The following is a 26584-nucleotide window of genomic DNA, read 5'->3' on the forward strand; positions in this document are numbered from 1 at the left end:
TTGGTCCATCTAGTCCAGTTCTCACAGGGGCCAAATGCCCCTAACATCTTAGGAACTGAGATAGACTGCCTCTGCAGCTGGAGGTTCCATAGGAGCTTGAGAAGATTCCTGCTGGATAAGGCCAAAAGGGGGACCATCCAGTCCAGCATTCTCTTTTCAAGGTGGCTCGTGAGATGCTCATTATGGGAAACCAGAAAGCAGGGTCTGAGTAAAAAAGCCTTCTCCCCACATCAGTTTCCAGAAACTGGACTTCAGGATCACTTCTATAAGGTAAATATTTATTATCTGTTTGGAGCTGGGCTGTGTTTGTATTTCTGCTCCTCTAGCCTGTGATTCAGAATATGTTCAGAATGTCTGAAAGGGGATGTAGGAATCTTATAACTGTAGAGTTGGAAGGGACCCCCAGGGTCATCTAGCCCAACCCCCTGTAGTGCAGGAATCACAGCCAATTGCAGAGAGGGCAAGAGAAAATAAGGTCTAAGTATGCTATGTTGCAGGTAACTATGACACGGAGCCCGCAGCGCTGCCCAGAGCTTTTAAAAGGAAGTTATTCAGAGTGTCCCCTCCTCACTGCCTTCCGACAAACCCCACCCATGTACAAAGGTCCCCTTCCATGCCTTTTGGCAGCCTGGTGACTCACCCACGAAACCACCCCACAGATCATGGGACTGAGGCCTGTTTCTCAGAAGCAGCTGATAAGGTGCGTAAGTGTTCTGCCCCAGCTCACAAGACTGAACACTCCTCCGTCCAAAGAAACGAAAGAAACAAAAACCCAGCAGTGGGAGAGATGGGAAGCAGGAGCCTCTTTCCATCAGCTTTGCTGAAATCCCAGCTCTATCAGCCGCTGAATAGTTTAGAAATCAAGGCCAGAATTTTTATTTTTCCTCTTCCCTCCTCCTCCCTTTTTCTTGCGTGTGGTTAAAAAAAAAAGACTGTAAGCCTGCGTGGGCAGAGACTGTCTCATTTTCACTGACTGCATGTAAAATGAAGAGCAGGGTGCAAATGCTCTGAAAAAACAGATTAAAAATGCTTTGTTAACCCGTGCATGTAGATGAAACACACTGGATATTCAAAAAACTCAATCTAGAATGCCAAATGCAGGAATTGCAACACTCACATCCACAAAAATTAAGACAAATTAAAAGTAATTGTGGAAAGTTATACTCTGCAGGGATTATATTACACAAATCCACAGCCCCACCCCTTGACCCAAACCCGTGGGGCTGGAACACAAGGAAGGAGAGGATTCTTTGCCCACCCACCCAAGGGTGGGTCCTATAAAGGATTTTTTAGCTGGGATTCCTGCATCGCATCAGGTTGGACTAGATGAGCCTTAAGGTTGCTTCCAACACTACAGTATTTGTCTTCTGACTTTATGCATCACAATCCTGCGTGATTAACACCAGGGTTCTGTCCTGGGCCCAACCTGAAAGGAGGAATTGAGAGCAACCAAGATGATAAAGGGTCTGGAAACCAAGCCTTAAGAAGAGGAACAGTTGAGAGAGCTGACGATGATCAGCCTGGAGAAGAGGAGAGACGGAATTACAGCCATCTTCAAATATATGAATGGCTGCCCCATGGAAGATGGAGCAAGCTTGTTTTCTGCTGCTCTGGGAGGATCTGAACCAACAGATTCAAATGACAAGAAAGGAGATTCTGGCCAAATACTAGGAAGAACCTCCTAAGGGTAAGAGCTTTCTGACAGTGGAACAGACTCTCATAACAGGTGGTGGGCTCTCCTTCCTTGGGGGTTTTTAAGCAGAGGTTGTATGGGCCACCTGCCAGGGATGCTTTAACAGAGATTCCAGCATTGCAGATGCTTGGACGAGATGACCCTTGGGGTCCCTTCCAACTCTACAATTCTATGTTTCTGTGTCCCAAAATCTTTGCTCCAGGTGATAAAACTCTGGCAGAAATGAAGGGAATGTAGACTGACTTAAACTAACTGGGAAAAGTCCACTCAGGCTTCCGGACATCAAATCCCACCCCCTTCAACGCAGGAATCCCAGCTAAAATATCTTGGAAAGACAGCCCTTAACCTTTGCTTAAAATTCTCCAAAGGAGGAAGGTGTGCCTCCTTCTTCAAAGGTTGTCTGTTCCAAAGTCCAATGGATCTTACTGGGTCAACATATTCATCAAGCTGCCTACTAGCAAAATTCCCCTATATGCTTGTGTCCCCCCTCTCCAAAAAAAAAAGGTGTGGAAGGGGGCTCCTTGCTATTGCTTTTGGCCAGTGCTTGTGCTCAAGACCAAGAGCCCTCCTTTCTCCAAAGACTCCTTTGTGCTCAAACTTGGGGGGCGGGGGACAGATATGGAAGCCTCTTTCACCTTGGAAAGAGGTTTCAGGTGCCAGGTGAGGATTTTCTAAGTTGTTCTTAGAGGTGTTTTCTGGTGGTTAAAGTGAAAGTGCCCCTTCTGAGACCACTGAGTTGAGTAAACAAAGAAAGCTCTGTTGGCCAAGGGGCCTTGGGGGGCAGGAAGCAGACACTCTTGCAGAGAATAGGGGGGAGCGTTAAGGGCAATGGAGAGCCTGAAGCTCACCACGGGCAACCCAACCAAGTGGATAATAGAATCATCCCTGCATCGCATGGGGCTGGACTAGATGACCCTCAGGTTCCCTTCCAACCCTATGTTTCTATGATTCTATAAAAGCACAGAAATTCACAGATTATTTAGCTGTGGTTCTTGCATTGGAGAGAGTTGGACTAGATGGCCCTTGGGAGTCCCTGCCAACTCTATGACTCCTCTGCTTGAAGATCTATACCTTAAGGCAATGGTTTTCCATAGTGGGTCCATGCAACTCGGGGTGCCAAAAAAGTGCAACTTGTGCAGTTTTGGGCACCGTGCAATCACAGGGGATGTGGGAGCGCAGCCCAAAAGTTGTGCATCTCAATTTTTACACTTGCATTTGTTGGAGGGTATGGTGGCACCATTCACATAAAAACTACCGCAGAGATAATAGCATTTTAAAAAGTAGGGGGTCCATAGCTTGGCTTTTGAAAAACAGAGGGCCTACTGCCCTAAAGATAGCAAATGGGGCCCAACAGCTAATGGCTTATGACCATCAGCTTCTCATGGGGGCTCAGGATGAAATCTCTGAAGAGCGCTGAGCAATTCAGCTTTAATCCCCACTCACTCCACACAGTGGTTTATGGATTCCCAGAAGGGGCTTAAGCGGAATTCGATCTCACAGCCTAAGTGCTGCATCTGGCTTGATAATCTGGGGACTCCCAAGGATATACGTTAACAGATTGCGCTGGGACAATCCTGTCTCCATTAATAGAATCACAGGATTGTAGAGATGGAAGTGACCCCAAGGGTCATCAAGTCCAACCCCCTGCAACGCAGGAATCTCAGCTAAATCATGCATGACAGATGGTCATCCAACTTCTGCTTTAAAACCTCCAAGGAAGGAGAGCCCACCACCTCCCGAGGGAGTCTGTTCCACTGTCAAACAGCTCGTGCTGTCAGAAAGGTCTTCCTGGTGTTTAGTCAGAATCTCCTTTCTCATAACTTGATGCCATTGGTTTGGGTCCTACCCTCTGGAGCAGGAGAAAACAAGCTTGCTCCATCTTCCATGTGAAATCACTTTGGATAAGTGAAGATGGTTATCATATATCCTTTCTTTCTCCTCTTTTCCAGGTTAAGCGTGCACAGCTCCTTAAATCATTCCTTATAAGGCTTGGTTTCCAGACACTTGATCATCTTGGTTGCCTTCCTCTGCACAACTTCCAGCTTGTCAATATCCTTCTTAAATTGTGACACCCAGAACTGGACCCAGGACTCCTGGTGGGGGTCTGACCAATGCAGATTAGAGCCGTACTATGACCTTGGGACACAGGTGGCGCTGTGGGTTAAACTACAGAGCCTAGGACTTGCCGATCAGAAGGTAAGCGGTTCAACGGGGTGAGCTCCCATTGCTCGGTCCCTGCTCCTGCCAATCTAGCAGTTTGAAAGCACGTCAAAGTGCAAGTAGATAAATAGGTACCACTCCAGCGGGAAGGTAAACGGCATTTCCGTGTGCTGCTTTGGTTTGCCAGAAGCAGCTTAGTCATGGGGGCCACATGACCCAGAAGCTGTACACCGGCTCCCTCAGCCAATAAAGCGAGATGAGCGCTGCAGCCCCAGAGTCAGCCACGACTGGACCTAATGGTCAGGGGTCCTTTACTATGACCTTGATCAGGACACAAGACTTCTGTCAATACAGCCTAGAATAGCATTAGCTTCCCCCTTCCCCCAGCTGCATCACACTGTTGACTTGTGTTCAGCTTGTGGCCTATTAAAACCCCAAGATTATTTTCACATGTCCTACTGGCAAGCCAGGTGTCCCCCATCTTATATTTGTGCAACTGGTTCTTCCTGCCTAAGTGCAGAATCTTACATTTGTCCCAACCGAAATTTGTTTTGTTTATTTTGCCCCATTTCATATGTTCTTACGGATCCTCCAGGCCAGAGGCTCTCTCTCTGTTCCTAGGTTGTTTGGAGCATTTCACTACTGTGAAAACCAGATGCTGGGCTTGATGGGCCATTGGTCTATTCCAGCAGCCTCTTCTTACATTGTTATGAATCTGGAGAGCAGCTGCTCTTAAAAGCATCCTATTTCTATAGAATTATTCCAATGCTTCTGCCTGTCCTTGGGTCCAGGATGCTGGGTTTGGGAACCACCAGAATGAATCAGAACAGCAACACTGTTTAATTTTTTGACTTCCTCTTCAGGCAGCTTGCTGGCTCCAAGTTCAGGATCTACCTAAAAAAAAACCTTCTTATCCCCCTTTCCTGCCACCTTCTTCCTCCTCTGAGTCACAAACAACAATGGCATTAAAAAAATTTTTGGAATTGCTACCTCACCCGCTGATTTTCCATCTTCCTCCACCGACTCAACATTAATCCTCAGTCTTGCTTATTTTAGGGTGCTAAACCTCCCACAAAAGCAACCACAATCACCCAGCAGGTGACCATGTGTTTGTAATCAGCTCATGAATATTCACTGGCCTATTAGCATAACTGTACGTCTTGGGAATATATTTCCTAATGGGAATGAGTTTTATAAAGGGCGGGGCGGGGGGAGATGTTGAATCAAGCTCATCCAACAGGAAATAATGTCTCCAGAGGCAGCCTCATATTTTATACGGCACTGTAAAGAGCTTCTCTCAGCATTTCATCAGCACCTGATTTGAACACAAAGAGCTGAAAGGCTTCTCCCATCCATTCTCCTGCATTGCAAAAAAGGGTTAAATCACAGCAGCAAATGCCTTCTGAACTAAAGGCTTCAACACATTATTTCTGAGAGATGGCCCTTGCGGTTCCTTCCAACCATACAATCATACGACTGTCTTCCCCCATTTGAACCAACCTAGATTCTGCATTTATCATCTGAGGTCCGTCTCTGTGTGCCTCCTCTGGGAGAGGTTTGGAGAATGGCAACACAAGAACAGGCCTTTCCTGTGGTGGCTCCCCATTTGTGGGATGCTCTCCCCAACGAGGCTTGTCTGGCACCTTCACGACATATCTTTAGACACCAGGCAAAAACATTCCTCTTCTCCAAGGTTTTTGGCTATAGCCTTTAGAATGCGATGGAAAGGGAGAACTTTTGTTTGTTACTATGGTATGTATTTTTATACAGCTCCGCGATCTTCAGATGAAGGGAGGTTTGGAAAAAAAGAAAGAAAGAAAGAAAGAAAGAAAGAAAGAAAGAAAGAAAGAAAGAGAAAGAAAGAAAGACAGGCTTTGGAAGGTAGAGGATTCTCCTTCCTTGGAAGCTTTTCAACAGAGCTCAAATGCCTGTCTCTCAGGGATTCTTGAGCTGTGATTTGTGTACTGCAGAGGGTTGGACTGGAAGACCCTTGGGGGTCCCAATCTACAGTGCTATGATTCATTTGAGGTTTTTAAACAGAGGCTGGGTGACCATCTGTCCGGGATCCTTTAGCTGTGCTCCCTGCATTGCACGGGGCTGGATTAAATGGCCCACGGGGACAATTCCAATTCTCCAATTTTAGGTGAAATGCTGCTAGGTGTGGCAAGACACAGACACCCTGCTCCAAACCCAGCCCTCCAACCCCAATGCTCCAATTGTCTGGGGAGCAAGGGTGGTGGTTAAATACTCCTCTATTAATAAAGTCCAGGGAGCTAAGGAGAGGCTATGGGGCTGCCTTTGTCCCCTGCTGCCCTCTCTACTCGACCTGGACCCCTGGACCCCTCAGAGACACACTTTGAGGCCTTTCTTCCCCCTCCATGTTTTTTCACTTTTAACGAGGCTCAGAGACAAAAGGGGCCCACCTCCACGTCCTCCCTAAATGGATTTACAAGATGCATCAATGGGGCAGAAAAGAGGTTCCCTTGGCAACCCCTAAGCTCCCCCCTACACCCAAACTCAGCTCCCCTCCTCTTCTCAGCCCCAAACACAGAGATGTTTGGAAATCTGGGAGGAGGAAAATCCCTCGGTGGTTAAGGAAAACCTGATGCTTTGGTTAACCCCAGAAACCTCCCCCCCCCAATAAGCAGCTGCCATTTTGTTACTTGATTAAACCAACAATGCTCTCCATCCCCAATCACATTGGGGTCCCCTTTGTGTGCTTGAAAGGCACCTCATTTAAAAGGAAAAAAATAGGCATTGGGGTTCCAGGATTGTCCTCGTCTCTGCCCTCCCCCTGGATGCCCAAGCAAGAGAATTCTGGGAAAGAAAGAAAGAAAGAGCATGAAGACCTCCATAAGAGCTTCAGTAAGAGGGATAACAGCAGTGGAAGTGGACGCACAAGAAGCTGCAGCAACATATAGCAGTGATTCCTCCATTGGTGGGGGTTGGACTAGAAGACCCTTGGGGGTCCCTTCTAGTTCTAAAATTCCATGATACACAGAAAGTTCCCAAGTGGAACACCCATGTGGAACAAGGGTTTGGAATTAGGGCCCAAGGGCTGACTTGTAAAGCCATTTCATAGAATCCTAGACTTGGAAGGGACCCCTAGGGTCATCTAGTCCAACCCCCTGCAATGCAGAGAGGGGAATACCAGCTCAAGAATTACAGAATCCTAGAGTTGGAGGGGAACTGGCCTATGGGACAGAAGATTTGGAAGTGGTGGCAGGATTGCACCCTTCACATAAGTAGAGGGCCATCAGATGGAAGAGGGGAAAGACTATCTATCTCAGCAAGGGCAGGGAGACCAAGGACCTAGGAGAGAAAGGGGCAGATCACATTATTGGAGAAAAAATGACAAAAGGGATGCAGTGGTTAAAGCTGGGTTCTCACAAAGATAAAATGAGGAATGGAACCTGGGAGAGACCAGGGTTCAAATCCCCACTCAGCCATGAAGCTAACCGGGAGTTCTATTTCCAGGGTGGTGGCAAATCTTGTTTCTGGGCTTTGCATTGTTTTGCAGACACCACCAACCACTTCAGTAAAATTCACACGTTCAGAGAGGCAACCACATTGCAGATGACATAGATATAACATAGACACATGCAAACACATCCTTCCTAAGCAAATCCAGGCAGTTCCCGATGTCATTCCAGAACACACACTCAGTAAAAAAAAATTAAAATTAAGCCTTAAGGGCTTTCTTCTGCAAAGGACCGGGGCTGAGACGCAGAGCGAGAGAGGATTCCCAGGCCAGGATCACACCCTCACGCCACAAGCCAGTCAAAGCCTCTGGGTAACACAGAACCTCCCTGGGGACTGGGACCAGGGAGGAGAGACCAGCAGCTGCTTCAATAAGGCCTGTTCCTCTGGATCTTTGTATAAGGCAAGGACATAAAAAGAGCCCTCTAGATCAATCCAGCTGCCCATGTAATCCAGAATTCTCTTCTCACAGTGGCCAAATGCCACAGCAATTTACATATCTGGGTAGAAGGCTTCTGGGCCTGGAGGTTCCATAGCAGCACCAGAAGAGAGCTACTGGATCAGACCAAAGGGGCCCTTTAATGCAGAAATCACAACTAAAGAATCCCTGACAGATCACCTTCCTTCAGAAGGAAAAAAACCACCAATGAAGGAGAGATGAAGGTTGAAAATATTCCAAGAAACTTCACAAGATTATCTTCCAAGAGGCTGTTTTTGAACTGAAAGCAACTCTGCTTTGAAAATGATGCACAGAATTTAAGAAACATAATTTTTTTAATGACATAGTAGAGCCAAGTGTTGGAGACCTCTGAATGTGGATTAGAAATTTTAGTCCCTGGCAGGTTGCCGTCCAACCTCTGTTTGAAAACCTCCAATTGTATCACAGAATTGTAGAGCTTCATTCAGTTGCACACAGTGGCAGCATTAAGGGCAGGTGCTTCCGTCTTCCCATGGGCCTCTTAGAGCTGTGTGGGTGTCCTGGGTGTGGGGAAGGGTTTGGGTTTGACGAGGCAGCACTTTGAACTTTGCAAACAGGGTGTGAGCACGCAACGCATATATTACTGCAAGGGTTTGGCAACAGCATGCACAAGTCTTCAAAGTGCTGAAGGGCCATTTGATGGAGGACTGGAAACAGGTTTAAAAATAAAGCAGTGTGAACTTGATTGGCTGTGTGTCTCCTTTTCCAGACAAGCGTTGAGTAAGCCGCCTGAAGCTGGATCAAGACCAAGAGAGGACCAGTGCAGGCTTGCAAACTCACACTCCCTTGGGGCTGGTTCCGACAAAGATCTGTACTCAGCCTTAGCAAAGCCTAAGTTGGAATGCTGTTCTCCCCAATGGAGTCAAAGAACAAGGGGGGAAAGCTGGAAAGAACAGCAGTATACTTGACTGGAGGTTTGGAGAAAGTGATGGTGTATGTGCACATTACTGAATATTACTGAAGAAGAGCTCGTTGGATCAGGCCAACGGCCCACCTCATCCGGCATCCTCTTCTCACAGTGGCTGAATACATAACTGTGGGGAAGCTGCAAGCAGGATTTGAGCCCAACAGCAACACTTTCCCCTCCTGTCGTTTCCAGCAACTGATATTCAGAAGCACTGCTGCCTCCAACAGTGGAAGCAGAACTAGTAGCCATTTCATAGCCCTCTCCTCCATGAATTTGTCCAATGGTCTTTTGAAGCCATCCAAGTTGCTAGCCATCACTTCCTCCTGTGGGAGTGAGTTCCACAGTTTGACTATGTGCTTCATAAAGAAGGACTTCCTTTTATCCATCCTGAATCTTCTAACATTCAGCTGCAATGGATGTCCACGAGTTCTAGTGCTATGAGAGAGGGACACTAGACTTCTGTGGATACAGCCTAGAATAGCATTAGCCTTTTTTGCTGCTGCATTACACTGTTGACTCATGTGGAGCTTGTGGTCTCCTAAGACCCTGAGATCGTTTCTGCATGTCATGCTGTCAAGCTGAGAATCACCCATCCTACATTTGCGCATCTGGTTACTCCTGCCTACTTGTGGAATCCTCCTTCGGTGCTTGTTTTTTCCTTTACATCCCAGTCTGGAGAGGGGACTCTCCCTTCTTTAGCAAGTTCTCATCTGCATCCAGACTCATGAGTACAGGGGAAAGAGCAGCCTGGAACTGGTCCCACAACCGCCCAGTATCAGTGAAAGTGCTTACTCCAACGTAAGCTCAACAACACATCGGATACCCAGACATAAATAACCATCACTCTAAGTGCCTTGTGTAAGAGTGAGATCATTCACAGGATTTTTAAACCACCTGAAATGTGCTTCCAGACTGGATTGCTGCAATGCACTCTATGTGGAGCTGCCCTTGAAGACGACTCAGGAACTTCAGTGGGTTTGAGGTCAACAGTCAACATTATTTTCTCACTGCATCAGCTGCAGGAGAAATGCCGAGAGCAGAGGCGCCCTTTGTACATCATCTTCATAGACCTGATGAAGGCCTTTGACCTTATCAGCCAAGACACTACTCAGCAAGATAGGGTACCCACCTAAGCTTCCACAAAAACATGTGCCAATATGACAGCCCATCCTCATCCACCTTCCCTGTAAAGAGCAGTGTGAAACAGGGCCATGTTCTCAGGCAAACCCTCTGCAGGATTTTCTTCTCCCTGTTGCTCTCAATATGCCTTCAGCTTGACAGAAGACAGTGTGTACATCTATTCAAAGAGGTTTGTTCAACCTGGCACATCGCTGCATCAAGACAAACATATGGCTGGTCCTTTTCTGAGAAATGTTTGCAGATGAAGCAGCCTTGACAGCATACTCCAAGGAAGCTCTACGGAGGCTTGTCAACCATTTTGACTAAGCCTACAGAGAGTTTGGCTTTACCATCAGCCTGACAAAGACCAACATCGTCGTTAGCGCTCCATGCATCAGCATTGGTGACGACATGCTTGAGATGATAAATGATTTTGTGCTTCTGGGCTCCACCACAATCAGCAGCCTCTCCATTGATGCTTAGCTGGACAAGAGTACTAGCAAGGCAGCTCTGGCAATGGCTCACCTCTCCAAAAGGGTATCGGAGAATGTGATGCTAATGACCAATACCTAGATGAAGGTCTACCAGGCTTGTGTGTTGAGCACGCTGCTTTATGGAAATAAGTGGAGGGCAACCATCAGGAGCGATACCTCAACACCTTCCCCAAGATTTGGGGTATCGCATAGCAGGACAGGGTTTCAAACAAAGATGTGCTCTCCCAAGCCCACAATCCCAGCATGTTTACACTCCTGTCTCAGTAACGTCTATGCTGGCTTGGTCATGTCCAAATGGAAGATGTTCTATGGGGAGCTTGCTTCAGGCACCAGGACCATTGGCAGTTAACCTCTGTGTTACATAGATGTCTGAAAGCGAAATATGAAGGCTGGCAACATCAACCCCACCATTTGGGAATCCCTTGCAGACAACCACAGTGCCTAGAGACAGACAGGTCATGTATCTGCAGCAGTGACCAAAGGAGGAATGACCACTGGAAGGAGCACAGACAGAAGAAACTCCATGGTGCATCTCTAATGGTGAAACCAGATGCCTTCATCTGCCCCAGCTGCAACAAAACATCTCTCTCCCTTATCAGCCTCTAAATTTGGCTTGAATCCTAAATACCTGAAAGTATTCCCTAAAGTACCTCTCAGATGCTGAGATTGGCAGAGCTAGTCTTGGTATCCCTCCACTTTGGGTGGGAGGGCTGGCCAGGGGCCTTCCTTGTGGCGGCCCCTGAGCTGTGGAACACCTTTCCCACAGAGATGCATCAGGCACCATCATTGTACAGCTTCCGGAGAAAGATGAAGAGGCACCTCTTTACCCTGGTCTTTAAAGATCCTAAGAAGAGCCACTGGATCAGGCTAAAGGGGGCCCATCTAGTCCAGCACCCTGTTCTCACAGCAGCCAACCAGATGCACATTATGGGAAACACACAAGAAACACCTGAGTGTAAAAGCAACTGCCCCCTCCTGTAGTTTCCAGCAACTGGCATTCAGAAGCATCGCCGCCTCCAGCCCTGGAGGCAGAGCATAGCCACTCTGGCTAGTAGCCATTGACACCCGATATGTGTGTTTTCAGAACCCACCCAATTCTTGTGAACATAATGCGGTTTAACAGCTTTTAATTCTGTATTAAAAATTCTTGCAACCCACCCTGGGGCCCTGCTGGTGAAGCGTAGGTTAATAATTCAACAGCAACAGCAACACTTGACGGAGATCCACTTGAATCCCAAGGTTCCTGGCACGCCGTCAAACACACTTTTTCTTAGACCTCCAAGCTGTGCAGTTGCTCTTTAACAACTTCTGGCCAGCAGCCCCACTACTTTCCCTTTCCTCCCCAAGTGAAATTCCAGAGCGCAATCCGCCTCCCAAATAAAGACTGGGTCCCTTTCCAGCACCTACCAGGCTAATTTCCTGGCCCAGCTACCAAGGGCTAATGACCACCATTGTCCACTCCGGATCCCCAGATTCCGTTTGTTCAGTCCTCGGCCTCCAAATAACCCAGCAGTTAATTATTTTCCGGCTCCAAACAAAGAGCTTCGCCTCCTGAAACTGGTCCAAAGTTTTTAGCAGCACCTCAGAAGAAGGTGGCATGCTCTCCTTTCTTGGAGGCTTTTAAATAGACATTGGATGGCCACCTGTCAGGGATTCCTGAGATGCGATTCCTGCACTGAAAGAGGTTGGACTGGATGACCATTGGGTCCCTTCCAACTCTACAATTCTCGGATTCTACGATTAATTGTAGGTTATTCAACAGAGGTTGGATGGCCGTCTGTCAGGGATTCTTCAGCTGTGACTCCTGCATTGCAGAGGACTAGACTTAATGGGGGGGGGCGCTTCCCAACCATACAATCCTATAACAGGAGTATGACCTCTCCATTCCACCTATCTCAGGTAATTCTCTCCCCCTCCCGATCTCCCCCCCCCCAAGGAGCTGGCTGCACAACGACCCTGCATGGAGTACAGCCCAATTAAGACTGGAGCCGGCTTCCCACCCCACCCCATCCTGACTTTCCTCCCAACGGGAAAGTGGGGGAGAAGTGGAGAGTGTCCGTCTGGCTCACCCCCTACCACATCCAGCAACCCCCTCACACACAAAAATATAAAATGGGCATGTCAATGTGATTATCTCCATCAATGGGTCCCCCATGCTGAGAATGAGGTAACAGGCAATTCAAAAGAGAGGCCTTTGTTAAGAGGTTTTGTGGGGTGTGGGGTTTAATGGGGGGGAGAACAAAAGAGGCTGATGAGAACTGACGGAAGCCTGAACAAAAACCGCCTGAACAAAACCCGTAAGGCAGCTGAATGCCGACATGGGGCGATAATTGGAAAAGTGAGACAATGAGGCGCTGGGCCTGGTTTTAAAGTCCCAGCCTGCCCAAGGAGGAGGTGGGGGTGGGGATGGGAGAAAAGACCCCAGGGCTCTGCTGAGATCGACAAGGAGGGAGGGAGCCCCCTACCCAAATACACAAAAGACTGGATTACTGCAAAGTGCTCTATGTGGGGCTTCCCTTCAGGATGCTGCAGGGTGATTGCTGACAGGAGTGAGGCCTTGTCAACATATGACACCTGTGCTCCACTTGACCACTGGCTACCAGGCCAAGTTCAAGGTGCTACTGTTAGTTTATAAAGCCCTTAACAACTTGGGACCAGATTACACCTGCGCGATTGCCTGATCCCATATGTGCTCCCTCAACTGCTTCAACCAGTGGAACTGGCGACGGTACAGGTGCTACGTAATCCTCACTCTGCTTCTGTAAAGACTTGATCCTTTAGTGCAGTAGCTCCTACGCTTTGGAACTCCCTGCCTATTCATATCAGGTAGGCTGCACTCTTTTCAGCGCATGCAAAAACACTCCTGTTTATGGACAAGCCTGCTTGTCTTTGCTTACAAAGTTTACAAGTAAGCCTTGCTTACAAAGTTGATGCATGTCGTAAGCTGTTCTCAGTCTATTGTTACTTTAACTTAATGAGAATTAAATTATTGTTGTTGATTTGTCTTATTGATAATTCTATTGTTTTATAGTTTTCTGTAAACCACTTTGAAGTGTTTCTTCTTCTTCTTTTAATCTTCTTTTAATTATGCAGTGCATAATTTTATGAAATAAATAAATAAACAACATTTCTCCCCTGCAAATGGGAACTTGCTGAAGAAAGGAGATTCCCTACCCCAGACTGGGAAGGAAAGGAAAAAGCAAGCACAGAAGGGTTTTTGCACCTGGGCAGGAATAAATCAGATGCACAAATATAAGATGCGGGGCCACCTGGCTTGAAGGAAGCACATGTGGAAAAGATTCAGGGGCCCTATTAGGCCACAAGGTCAATATGATTCAATAGTGTGTTGTATCAGCAAAAAAAAAAAAAAAAGGCTAGTGCAATTCTAGGCTGTATCATCAGAAGTGCACTGTCCAGATTAAAGGCAATAAAGTCCAACAGAAATAGTAGTAGTAGTAGAAGAAAAATCTGATGATTCCAAAATCTGGCTATTACTGTCCCAAAGGAATTGACAGCAGGCTCATCAAATTTTCAGGGGACACCAATCTGGGAGGGGTAACCAATACTGCAGAAGATAGAATGAGGACTCAGGATGACCTTAACAGTTAATAACAATAACTCTCCTTCATTGGAAGCTTTAAAACAGAGGTTGGGTGGCCACCTGTCAGAGAGATTCATGAGCTGTGATCCCTGCATTGTAGGGGGCTTCTCTAGATGACTGTTGGAACTCCCTCCCAACTCTACAATTCCATGACTCTATATTCTATAAGGGAAACCAGAAGTCCTCTTCTCTCTCCACCCTAAACTGCATCCAAAAGCACAAAGCTTCCCAAGCTCCCTGGTTATGCTTTCAGAAAGCACAAAGGAGAATGTGCTTTACGCACACGCACACATGTTCTGGCTCTTCTTGCAGGCTCCCCGCCAGAGAAAACCTTTCCCCGTCCCACCACCCAAAATTCCAAATGAGCATAGATTCCTTTGCAAAGCAGCAGGGCTCCAAACACCAGTTAAATGATCTGACAGAAGGGGATCAGGTTCCTCTGTTTGCATTTGGCTTATGAAGGCCTATGGAGCCCCTTCTCCAATGATTTTCGGGAGGGGGGGAAGGGAAGGTTAGATGGGAAGGTGGCTCGACCCAGCATGATTCCCACTCCTTACTTGACCCCCAAGAGAAAGCCAAAGAGGAAGGCAGCACACACAAACACACACACACACACACACACACACACACACACACACATCCAGCTTCCAAAGCAAAGAATTTCTTTGGCATCTAATGTCAGCATTGGCAGCTGAGCGCCTGGTTTGGAAGATGGGGTGAGTCTCGGCAGCAAAAGTAGTTGGGGAACTTGATTAGGAGTCTAGTCTCCAAAGAGTATTGTAAGAACATAGAATCGTACAGTAAGAACTGACCCAGTAGGAACTGGCCAGTGGCTCATCTGGTCCAGCATACTCTTGTCACAGTGGCCAAATACCCCAAGCGACCTAGGAATCTATGGGACTGGAGATTCCACTACAGCAGGGGTCAGCAACCTAAGGCCCATGGGCCACAAGCGGCCCATGGGGGTCGTTTAACCAACCCCTGAGCCACCTGTTTGGCGAGTCCCCACGGCAATTGCATCTGTGCATGTGCAGACGCCGAAAACTGCGGGCACGTGCACTATTCGGCCCCCAGAGGGATCTCCGCTGGAGTGAACCTTGCCGACCCCTGAACTACAGCATCGTAAGAGACCTGCAGAATAGGGCATCCTATTCTCACCATGGCCAAGCAGGAATTGAGCAGAAAAGAACTCTCCCCTCCTGTGGTTTCCAACAATTAGCATTGCTGCCTCCAAGCTAAGATGTCCAACATAGTCCTCCCCTTCCTCATCCAATCCCCACAACCCTGCAAGGTAGGTTAGGTTGGGAGGCAGTAACTTGCCCCAAGTTCATACCTAGTAAGCTTCATGTCCAACTGGGGATTTGAACCCTGATCTCCAATGTCCGACCTAGTCCAAAACTCTGACCACTATACCACACACTCTCTCATTTTACCTCTTGTTGTTGTATGCTATTTTAAACTACTTTTAATGCTGCACTGCCATGAAACATTTAATGTAGCAGGGTGACAAAATTCACTGGAGTCATTTACAAAAAAAAACCTCCAACAGCCAGCTGCGGGGGGGGGGGGAGAGCAGTGTTAGAAACTCAATATATTTAAGCTAATTGCCAAATGGCACCTTAAATCTATGTGTTACAGCTGCCAGAATGAGATGTCTTGGTGCCATTTTTCCCCTGGTGAAATTAGTTTTTGTTCATTTCATTTCTATACCACTATAAAGAAAAAATCTCAAAGTGGTTTATAACACATTAAAACACCAAATCAAACCATTCAGAATATTTCAAGTTAAATATTTCAGTTCCTTCTCTAAATGTCATTTTACTTTCTCTATATTGATTTACCTAATTAATTTATAGAGCTGCCCCATAGCAGAAGTACCCTAGGGAGTCACTGTGGTGTAGTGGTTAGTGTGTTAGCCTAGGACCTGGGAGATCAGGGTTCAAATCCCCAGTCATGAAGCTCACTGGGTGACTTTGGAATGAGTCGGTCACAGCCTTTTACCCTACCTCAGAGGGTCATTGTGGGGATTAACCTGGGGTGGGGTGGGGTGGGGTGGGGTGGGGGGTTGAACCCTTTACTTATTGGAGAAAATGGTGGGGTATAAATGCAATAAACAAGCTCTTCTGCTTACCTGCTTAAGAAAGCTGGAGGGGGAAGGCTAGATGGAGATGTCAGTCACCAATCCGGCATCCAGAGATCTCCACGTGGTCGCAATTGAACCTGCACCAGGAGCAAAATGCACCTGGTGCCTGGCTAACTTCAAACACTGGGGAGGAGATCCAAGTGTGGGCACCCCACCCCAAAAAATCTCCTTGCAATTCAACAGGTGGGAGAAAGCGGCAGGATGAACAACTCCCTCTCTAAGAGCAGACCATAATACCCCTTTTTGTCCCCTCCCTGAAGTAGCTTATGGCTTCTGATTTGAGAAAGGAGGGAGGAGAGAAGGGAAGGAGTAGTGCAGAATTCAGATAGGAGAAATGAGAATTATTCCAACACAGGGGAGAGTGGTTTGGGTTTTTTTTGGCATGCCAAAGAGTCCTCCCCAGTTCTGAGGCCTCTCAGAACCTCAATGGGAAAATGGGGCAGAAACCTTTTTTTGCTTCTGCATCACACTGCCGACGAAAGTTAGGCTTGCATTCCACTAAGACCCCCTAGATCATCTCGATCTCCCTCCGGTGTTAGAAATTTCCCAAGTGCCAGGTGCATTTTGCGATTGGCATGGGTCCAACTGTGACCTCATGGAGATCTCTGAGTGCCAGGATGGTGACTGACATCTGCATTTGGCAGGCCCCTCCAATTTTCTTAACCAGGTAAGCAGAAGAGGTTGCTTATTGCATTCCTCTCCCACCTCTTTCTCCAAGGACTACATGGTTCAAGCCTCTCCCTACAAAGACCCTGTGAGGGAGGTTAGGATGTTGGGAGTGGCCCAAGGTTACCCAGCGAGCTTCATGACTGGGTAGGGACTTGAACACTGAACTCCCAAGGTTCTGGTCCAAAATCAAATCACTAAACCACACTGGCTTCCTGGAGTACTTCTGCTATGTGGCAACTATATAAATTAAGTAGTTAATAAATAAGGGAAAGCAAATTGTCACTTACAGAAGGATCTCAAATATGCTCCTTGAAGCTTGAATTTGTTTCATTCTGGATCGTTTTGTTTGATGTTTTAATGTGTTGCAAACTGCTTTGAGATTTTTTTAAAAGTATATAAAGTGATATATAAATGAAAGAAGAATTTTCATCCATGGGGAAAGGATGCCTAGACATTCCATTGTAGTGACCATAACTTAGGCTTAAAGTGGCATTTGGTGATTAGTTTATGTACCTGTGTTTCTAACACTGTCTCCTTTCTCTAACCACCTTGTAGCTTGTCAATATCCTTCTAAGCAGAAGTTGGGTGGCCACCTGTCAGATTCTTTAGCTGTAAATTCTGCAATGAAGAGGGTTGGACTAGATGACCCTTGGTGTCCCTCCACAATTCTATGGTTCTTAAACTGGAGTGACCAGAACTGAACACAGGACTCTTTAAAGACTTGGAGGTTAAAGCCACCCAAAGTGCAGGTTCACAAGAAGCCAGGAAATCTGGTTCTGGGTTTTGCACACATCTCAAGTGCATGGAAACCTTAGAAACAGTGAAGTGACACATCGCAAGTGGCAGGTTCTTACCAGAGAGGACTACAAACCTCCAGATTTCCTAGCTGCTGTTCCCTCTGTCTCCCCAAGCAAGTGTTGGGAACTCTGGAGGAGGCCAAAAACCTTCTTGTTTGTTTTGGCAGAGACAGGCAGGAGGCACACAAGCTGCTGATCTAGTCACCATTTTGGCCTTCCCAGCACACCTATAAATTCATACTGAGCTCCCTCAGAAAACAGGGGTCACCCGTCTTCCTGGAGGGTGGCCAGACATCCCCAATTGCAAAAAAAAAACCCCAAAACCTTTCTCCTGCAGCAGAAAAGGGCTTGATTCCTCAAGGATACACTGAACTGGCAAGGAAATAAATACAGCCTTTTTCACTTAGCAAAGATTATTCGTACAATCAATTTTTTTGGCGATGCACCCGTGGCTTCAGATTTCAGCCTCCTGTACGTCTTTTGTTTCACTCACTGCGATTTGTGATCATGTGACAGTATCATAGGGTTCTACATGTGGAAGGCACCCCAAGGATCATCTAGTCCAACCCCCTACCTTGCAGGTATCACAGCTACAGCAACATGACCACATGGCAGCACTGAGCAATTGCAAATCATATCTGGGTGTGCCATCAACCCCTCCCAGCCATTTGGCTTGATCTTTGGGCAGTCCTGTTCGGTTACCAGGTTCCATTCATTGCTTGTTTCATTCATTCACTGGGGGTTCCTGGATTGACATCACTCCATATGGAAAGGATTTGTGGGTCTTCTGGTAGACCAAAAAACTTAACATGAGTCAACAGTGTGATGCAGCAGCAAAGAGGACAGAGGAGAGGGCTATTGATGGCTGCTGTCCATGATGACTGTGCTCAGCCTCCACAGTTGGAGGCAGCAATGCTTCAAAGTATCAGTTGCTGGAAACCACAGGAGAGGGAAAGGGCTCTTCATTTGGGTCCTGCTTGTGGGCGTCGCACAGGGATAAGTGTGAGAACAGGATGCTAGACTAGATGGCCTAGTGACCTGATCCAGGAAGGTTTGCCTTATGTTAGCTGTGATTCCTGCATGGCAGGGAGTTGGTCTGGATGACCCATGGGATCTCCTTCCAGCTCTCCAATTTTTGTTTCTTACAGCAGTTGTGCCCCACTCTTCAGCCAAGAAGGCTCCCAGAGGGCCTTACATGCCATCAAAACAGGCTTACAATCAAAAAGACACACAAGGGAAGAGAAGAGAAAAATCAAAGTTCTTCATATGTGATCCAACCAAGGGGCTGCCCATTCAGCTATAGGGGATTTCTTTTCTTTCTTTCCTTTCATTTTAGTGCGCAGCAACAGATTTTAAAACTGACTCTCACAGTTCAAAATAAAACAAGCAAGTATTCCTATAACCTCTGTAAGGCAACAGTTGCTGCACCTGCAACCATTCAAAAGCTCAATAAATCCAGCCATAAATACAGATTAAAGGACAGTCAAAGGGAAAAACAGCAAACGGCTTTGAAGGCTCGTGAAATGGACTGTCCAGATAGTGAATCACTCTCCCCATCTGCAATGCTGAACCCTGATGGCCACCTGTCAGGGATTCTTGAGCTGTGATTCCTGCACTGCAGGACTTTAGGCCACATGACCCTTGGGGAATCCCTTCTGACTCTACAATTCTAGAATTCTATGGAGGCGCTGAGTAACCATGTGCCTCGATATATGTGTAAGAAATAAAAACATGCAATAAATTTAAAAAGCACTTTGTTTCAGGGCGTTATTGCGGACTATTCTGCTTCCCCGTGTAGCCGAATTTAAGGAAGGAAGCAGGGGAAAAACCTCAGGTCGCATTTCTGTTCTGCATTCTCTTGAGGCAAACATAAACAGGGTTGTTTTTCTTTTTGTGAAATCCTCACATCTGGGCAAGCACCTTTTAAGCCAGTGTGTTATAGTGGTTAAAGCATTGGACTAGGACCTGGGAAAGACCAGGGTTTAAATCCCCACTCAGCCATGAAGCTCACTTGGGTGACTGACCTTAGGGGCCAAATCACTGCCCTTCTCTGCCTAACCTCCCTCAAGGAGCTGTTGTAGGGAGAGAACTACGTATGCCACCATGAGCTCCTTGGGAGGAAAAAAGGTGGGATATAATTGCAATGCAAAGAGTCCGTCCACATGAGTTACAGACAGTGGTCCTCAAATCAATGCTATTAAATATACTGGGCACTTAGAGCTCAGGTCTCTTGCCCATTTTCCCCATCGAGTCCGGCATCCTGTTCTTACAGTAGCCAAAACCTCTAGGAATCTACATATTAGCAACTGGTATTTGGAAGTATTTACTGCCTCTGACCATGGAGGCAGAGAATAGCTATCCTGGCTAGAAGCCAACAATAGCCCTCTCCCCACAAAATTGCCTAATCCTTTTTTAAAGCCCTACAAATTGGTGGCCACCCCCGCCTCCTGTGGGAGAGAGTTCCAAAGTTTAATTTGAAGTGCTTCCTAGGCTGTATTCAACCAGAGATAGTGAGTGGGAGGGAGAGAGGGAAGGGAGGGGGGAAAGAGAAAGTGGGAGACAAAGAGAAAGAGGAAGAAAGGAGGGGAAAAGAGAAAGAGAGAAAAGAGGTTTCCCAAAATGTCCGCCACCACGCAGAAAACAACTTTGCATGTCAACAAACCCAGCCTTCTGTCGCAGCCGTGAACTGGGAGGATTTTCTCCATGGCAACCATTTCCCAGGAGAGGCCTTGTGAAGTGGAGGCCGTGACCATTCTGAGCTTGCCGTTTGCAAAACCTGATCCCCAGCGAGCAAGAGGCTCCTTCCGGTCCTTGCAGGCGCCGCTGCTGGCCCTTAGCTAAGATCCTTACATTCCCTTTAAAATCAGCTCCTTCAAGACTGGAATACCTCTGCTTACGTATCCCTCTAGATATGTAAACTTCGGGTTGCAAATGCGGCAAACCCGGAAGTGTATACTTCCAGGTTTCGCCACGTGCGCATGCGCAGAAGCGCTCAATTGTGCCGCGTGCATACGTGCGCAGAAGGGCGCCTCCGGTTACGCACTTTTCAGGATACGGCCATGCCTCCGGAACGGATCCAGTCCATAACCGGAGGTACCACTGCACTGCAATGGGCTCTTGGTGGGGCTTCTGTCATGCTGGATCCAGAAGCTGCAGCCAGAGCAGGATTCTGAAGCCCAGTTGCTGCAAGGCCTTGTTGTATATATAATCCCTATATAGTACTCAAAAGATCTGCACTGGTTCTCCATTTGCTACTAGGATGAGTTCAAGTGGTACAGGTGGCGGCCATTATGCATGGGGGTTCTGTTCCTGACCCCAGTGCGCATCCGTGGAAGACACATAAGCCACACACACACCCATGTTCCGCCCTACCCTATTTTCGGTCCACTACCTTGTCAGCAGCAACAAGTGTGTGATTGCATATCAATTGGACACGCATAAAATGGTCGCTGCCTATATACAAAGCCCTTAATAATTTAAGACCGATTTACCTATGAGATTGCCTTACCCCACAGGAGCCCACACAACTGCTGCAGACCTTTACAGGTACCACATAATCCCCATTCTGCATTTGTAATAACTCAACTCTTTTATTGTGCTGCCACCTACACTGTGGGACTCCCTGCCTTTTGATGCCTTCACTATACCATTTACTGTTTCTATTGTTGTTGCCCATGTTTCTAATGGATTTTTCTCAATATCATTTTAATTTCTAATAGTGTGCAATTACATTTTAATGTAATTTCCTGCATTTTGAGCTTCTTCTATTTTATCTTGAATCCCGGACTGGTATTAATAGTAATAGTAATAATAGTAATGGTAATAATAAATCAATATTTTAGCGTGGAAGCAGCCAAACTTTGGAACTCCCTGCCTATTGATATCAGGCAGGCACCTTCGCTATACACTTTTCAACGCCTGCTAAAAACATTTTTTGTTTAAGACAAACCTTACCCTGTTACCTGGAATGCTGATGTGTGTGTTTTTAGTTTAATTGAATGTTTCAACCATTTTTACCAATCATCCTATTGATTTTTAGTCTTTTTGCAAACCGCTTTGAGGTTTTCTACAATCAAGCGGGGCTTAAATTTTATGGAAAGGAATACATTTAATTGGCAATCACGACGATGAGAGCTATTATTGGCTCCGACTGCATCTGCTCAGTTTCTTTCAGCGGGAGAGGTCTCTAACCTGCCTCTACCTCTGTGGGGTCTATTTTTAAACCTCAGATGTCCTTTCTACCTGAGTGGGTTCAGCAGATCTCCAGGGAACAGGAAAATGGGATTGCTGAGCTTGTAAAAGACAAAGACAAGACTCGCCCTCAGAGAGACAGCAGAAATTAGAGGTTAACACAGTTCTCGCCTAACCAACCCAAACCAAAAGCATTTGGAGAGGTTCCAAACAGTTCCAAGCAAATACAGATATCCATGTGCAAATACTTACAGTGTTAAAACAAGAAGGATATTGATAAGCTGGAAGGTGTGCAGAGGAGGGCAAGCATGACGATCAAGGGTCTGGGAGCCAAGCCCTATGAGGAATGGTTTATCTGTGGGTTCTGCATTGTAGGGGGTTGGACTACTAGATAACTCTTGTGGCCCCATCCAATTCTATAATTCCATGAAAGAGAGAGCTGGACATGTTTATTCTGGGGAAGAGCTGGCAGAGAGGGGATATGAGAGCCACCTTCAAATATCTGAAGGGCTGTCACACGGAATATGGAGCCAATTTAGAGAACTTTTTTATGCCTTTCCAATGCTTAACATGGATCATCACAAACCTATTGTGGAAAAAACCGCAAACAGAACAAAAAAGTTTCTTTTAAACGTTTATATTTTTTATATGCACTTCCTGGCTAATTGTTTTCTTTTCCTATTCCATGTTTCATTTGTATAATAAGCAGGGCATAGTTGCTTGGAGTGGTTGCTACAAATCCCACGTAAGGGTTTTTAGTTGGTCTGCATTTGTTGGGGGACCTGGGGGGAATTCACTCGGGCCCAAACCCACTCCTGGGGGCCCTTAGTGAGAATGACCCTCCCCTGGGATCTGTGGCTCCTCAAGGAACAGGCTGCTTGCTGATGCATTGAGCTGAGACAGCCTCCTCCTGCTTCAATGTAGTTTCCAATTTTTATTCCTCATTCTAAAATAAGTGACTCATTGGCCATGTGCAACGCTCAAAGCGAATTCCAGGCTTGTACTGGCACGAAACATTCATTAAGCAAATCAGAGAGTTGCAGATTCAGCATAAGCAATGTGGGGATAAATTTCTAAGTGGAGATACCCAGGTCAGAATGACCCACAGGGACCTCCAAGCCCAAATGGAGCGAAGGAGTCCCAGACCAGAGAACTGGGCTACAGCTCACCCAATTACCGTATTTTTCTGTGTATAAACAAGGTTTCTTTTTATAAAAAAATAGGTTTAAAATTGGGGCTCGTCTTATACACAGGTAGTGCTGAGGGGTGTTTTCTTAATTTGGAGTACCCAAAAATAGGGGGATGTCTTATACATGGGGGCGTCTTATGCGTGGAAAAATATGGTGATTTCAATAGGGGCAAATGCTAGGTTCTGCATTTAGTCAGGAATAATCAGATGCCAAAATATGGGGGGGGGGCGCACCCGGCTTTATAGCAGGACATGTGAAAAGGAAGGTGATGTCTTGGGGGACCACAGGCTTAACACAAGCCAACAGCAAAAAAAGGCTCATGCAATTATAGGCTGTATTAACTGATCTCAAGTGTCCCGATCAAGAAAAATCACAGCACTACTCTATACTGCTTTGATCAGACCCCACTGGGAGTGCTGGTTCTGGGCACCCAAAATTCTAAGTATCGTAGAATTGTAGAGTTGGAAGGGACCTGAGGGTCATCTAGTCCAACTCCCTGCAATGCAGGAATCTCAATTAAAGCATCCTTGACAGATGGCCACCCAACCTCTGCTTTAAATGCTCCATGGAAGAGGAGTCCACCACCTCCCAACGGAGTCCATTCCACTGTCAAGCGGCTCTTACTGTCAGAAAGTTCCCCCTGATGTACAGTTGGAATTTCCCTTCTTATAATTAGGAATCCATGGGTTCAAGTTACAAGGAGGATATTCTAGAAGCACGTTGGCAAGGTTGATTGTGTGCAGCAGAAGGCAACCAAGATGATCAAGGATCTGGAAACCAAGACTTAGACGGTTAAGCTGTGATTCCTGCATTGCAAAGCATTGGACTAAGATGACCCTCAGAGTCCCTTCCAGTTTGTTTTCTGATGCTCCAGGGTAGAAGACGCAAACCAATGGATTCAAGTTAAAATAAAGGAGATTCAGACTAAACAAGAAGAACTTTCTTGATGGTAAAATCATTCTGAAAATGGCGTGTTAAGGATATTCAGAATTATCGAGTATTCAGAAGCATTCCTGCCTCCAACTGTGGAGGCAGAGTATAGCCACTGTGGCCAATAGAAATTAATAGCCTTCTCCCCCATGAAGTCTAATCCTGCTTTAAAGCCGTCCAAGTCTGAGGCCGTCATGAGCTCCTGCAGAAGTGAGTTCCACAGTTTAACTAAGAAGTCTTTCCTTCTAACTCTCCTGAATCTCCCAACATTCAGCTTTGATGGGTGTCCACTTTCTCTAGGCCACGGATAATTTCATAAGCCTCTATCATGTTTGCCTCTTACTCATATGGCCTCTAAACTAAAAAGTCCCAAACAATGCAACCTTTCTTCATGCACTGCAACTCTTCTTTTTTGGAAGTTTTTAAGCAGAGGTTGGGTGGCTGTCTGTCACAGGGGAGTCACTCCGTCCCCTTGACAGTTTTGGTTGCCCTTTCCTGAAACTTTTCCAAATATCCATTTTGAGGTGACATGGCCAAATATTCCAAACACACCAAATATTTGTATAATGCATTGCGATACTGGAAGCTTTATTTTCAATTCCTTTCCTAATGACCCCTAGCACCAGGGAGTTTGCGCCCATCAAATAAAGGGGACCCGGAGTTGCCCTATTATCTCCAGGTTTTGGGGAGGGAGGGCAGCAGCACCTGGAGTGGGGGGAGGAAGGAAGAGGGAGCAGGCCTCATCCAATCACATTTGCCTCATAGACAAAGAAACGAGGTCACACAAGCTCGGAGCCTCTGAAAAGGAAAGGGAGTTCATTACTTGTCAAGCCCTTTTCAATGGGGTGGAATGTGGGAGGGCCCCCTTTTCAAGGGCCAATCCATCACCCAGAGCTGGGGGGCAGGGAGGTGAGAGAGAGGAGGCCTTTGCAGAAAACACACCACCCTGCCAGCCTTGACAGCTGGGAGTGGGGATGCTCAGAGTGCAGATACAGATCCAGGCTCGCAGGGCAAAACATATTCTGGTGGGCCTCGAGGGAGAATGGCCCAAACCATGTAAATCAGGGTGGTCCGACGTGCAGCCTTCCGCAACATTTGATGCCCCCCTCCCTCCTTCAAACTGCCTTCCCCAAAGCCTGGTAAGTGGGGCAGGCTCTGGGCTTTGGAAAGGAGGTGGAAGAGTGTCAAATTCTGGCCACTCTCCAGCACCACCCGCACCACCATGGTGCAACAAGGCAGTGTGCAGCCCGCAGGTTCTATGATGATGATGAAGAATAAGAGTTTGGATTTGATATCCCACCTTTCACTCCCTTTAAGGAGTCTCAAAGCGGCTAACATTCTCCTTTCCCTTCCTCCCCCACAACAAACACTCTGTGAGGTGAGTGGGGCTGAGAGACTTCAAAGAAGTGTGACTGGCCCAAGGTCACCCAGCAGCTGCATGTGGAGGAGCGGGGAAGCGAACCTGGTTCCCCGGGTTCTAGACTACCGTTCTTAACCACTACACCACACTGGCTCTCTTGATGAAGTACTCTTGTGGCCTAGTTGTTATGAAAATGTGGACCACCCTAACCTAGAATGTAGAATTGTAGAGTTGGAAGGTAACCTGCAATGGTCATCTAAGTCCACTCTCCTGCAATGCAGGAATATCAACTAAAGCATCCATGACAGGTAGCCATCCAACTTCTGCTTAAGAACTTCCAGCGAAGGAAGGTGCACCACCTTCCAAAGGACCCTGTTCCAAAGGAGCCTGTTCCACTGCCCAATGGCTATTGCCCTCAGAAGGTTCTGCCTAACGCTTCGTTGTCTGCAGTTGGTTGGACTAGATGACCCTTGGGGGTCGTTTCCAACCCTAAAATTCTTTGATTCTGTGCAACAATTCTAGAGTGTTTCTTTGCAGGGGGTTTAAAGCTCTTAAAGCAGAAATACGATCCCACTGGGTGGAAAAAAATAATAATTGCTGGAATGAGGAAGGCTTCAGAAATTGAGAGGGGAGAATGAGCAATGCGTTCAGCAGACTAAGCAATCCAGCAGGACCCTGTTAAAGTGGGAAATGATCTGCAATAATTATTCCAGTCGTCTCTCTGGAACCAAAGTCCTGCTCAGAGAGAAAGAGTCTGAAGGCAGGAATGGATCAGGGATGCTCTACAGGTTTAGAGGGGCTGGAGGGGATCCCAGAAGGTATATGGGGATGCCAGCGGCAGGCTCCCAGCAAAGAGCGGGGCCACAGCAGGCTGGCAACCCCTTGTGGAAAAACAGTTCAAATTCCAACATGCCAGTATTCAGGTAGGGGCTGGAAGGCAGGTGGAGATGCCCTCTGATTTAGAGTCTGCTGGATCAGACCAAAGGGCTATCTCGGCTAGCGCCTTCATCCCACAGCGCCTAACCAGACAGATGCCCTTAATGGGAAACCCACAAGCAGGATTTGAGCACAGCAGCGCTCTCCCCTCCTGGGGTTTCCAACAATACGCTGTCTCCATCTTTGGAGGCAGAGCACAGCCATTGTGGCTATTGATAGCCCTCTCTTCCTCCATGAATTTGTCTAATCCTCTTTTAAAGCCATCCAAGTCGGTGGCCGTCACTGCCCTCCTGCAGGAGCGTAACTAAGGAAGAATTTCTTTTATCCGTCCTGAATCTGCCAACATTCAGTTTCGCTGGATGTCCACGAGTTCTGGCGTCATGAGAGGAATAAAACATTTCACTCTCCAACTTTCTCCAGGCCATGAATAATTTTA

At 46.9% G+C, this 26584-nt stretch overlaps 1 protein-coding gene and 1 long non-coding RNA gene across 2 annotated transcripts in view; one reads left to right on the forward strand and one right to left on the reverse strand.

The window, feature by feature from the left end:
* The window catches only part of EFNB1 (ephrin B1), a 72126-nt gene that overhangs the window by 30444 nt on the left and 15098 nt on the right, over positions 1-26584 (reverse strand). The window lies entirely within an intron of this gene.
* On the forward strand, positions 1254-13171 carry LOC310754600. The gene is made up of 3 exons (XR_014543911.1): positions 1254-1687; positions 3643-3889; positions 8521-13171. It is a non-coding gene; the product is annotated as an uncharacterized lncRNA (long non-coding RNA).

The sequence above is a fragment of the Podarcis filfolensis genome (assembly GCF_964270895.1).
Source record: "Podarcis filfolensis genome assembly, chromosome: Z".
In the NCBI taxonomy this organism is placed as follows: Eukaryota; Metazoa; Chordata; class Lepidosauria; order Squamata; family Lacertidae; genus Podarcis; species Podarcis filfolensis.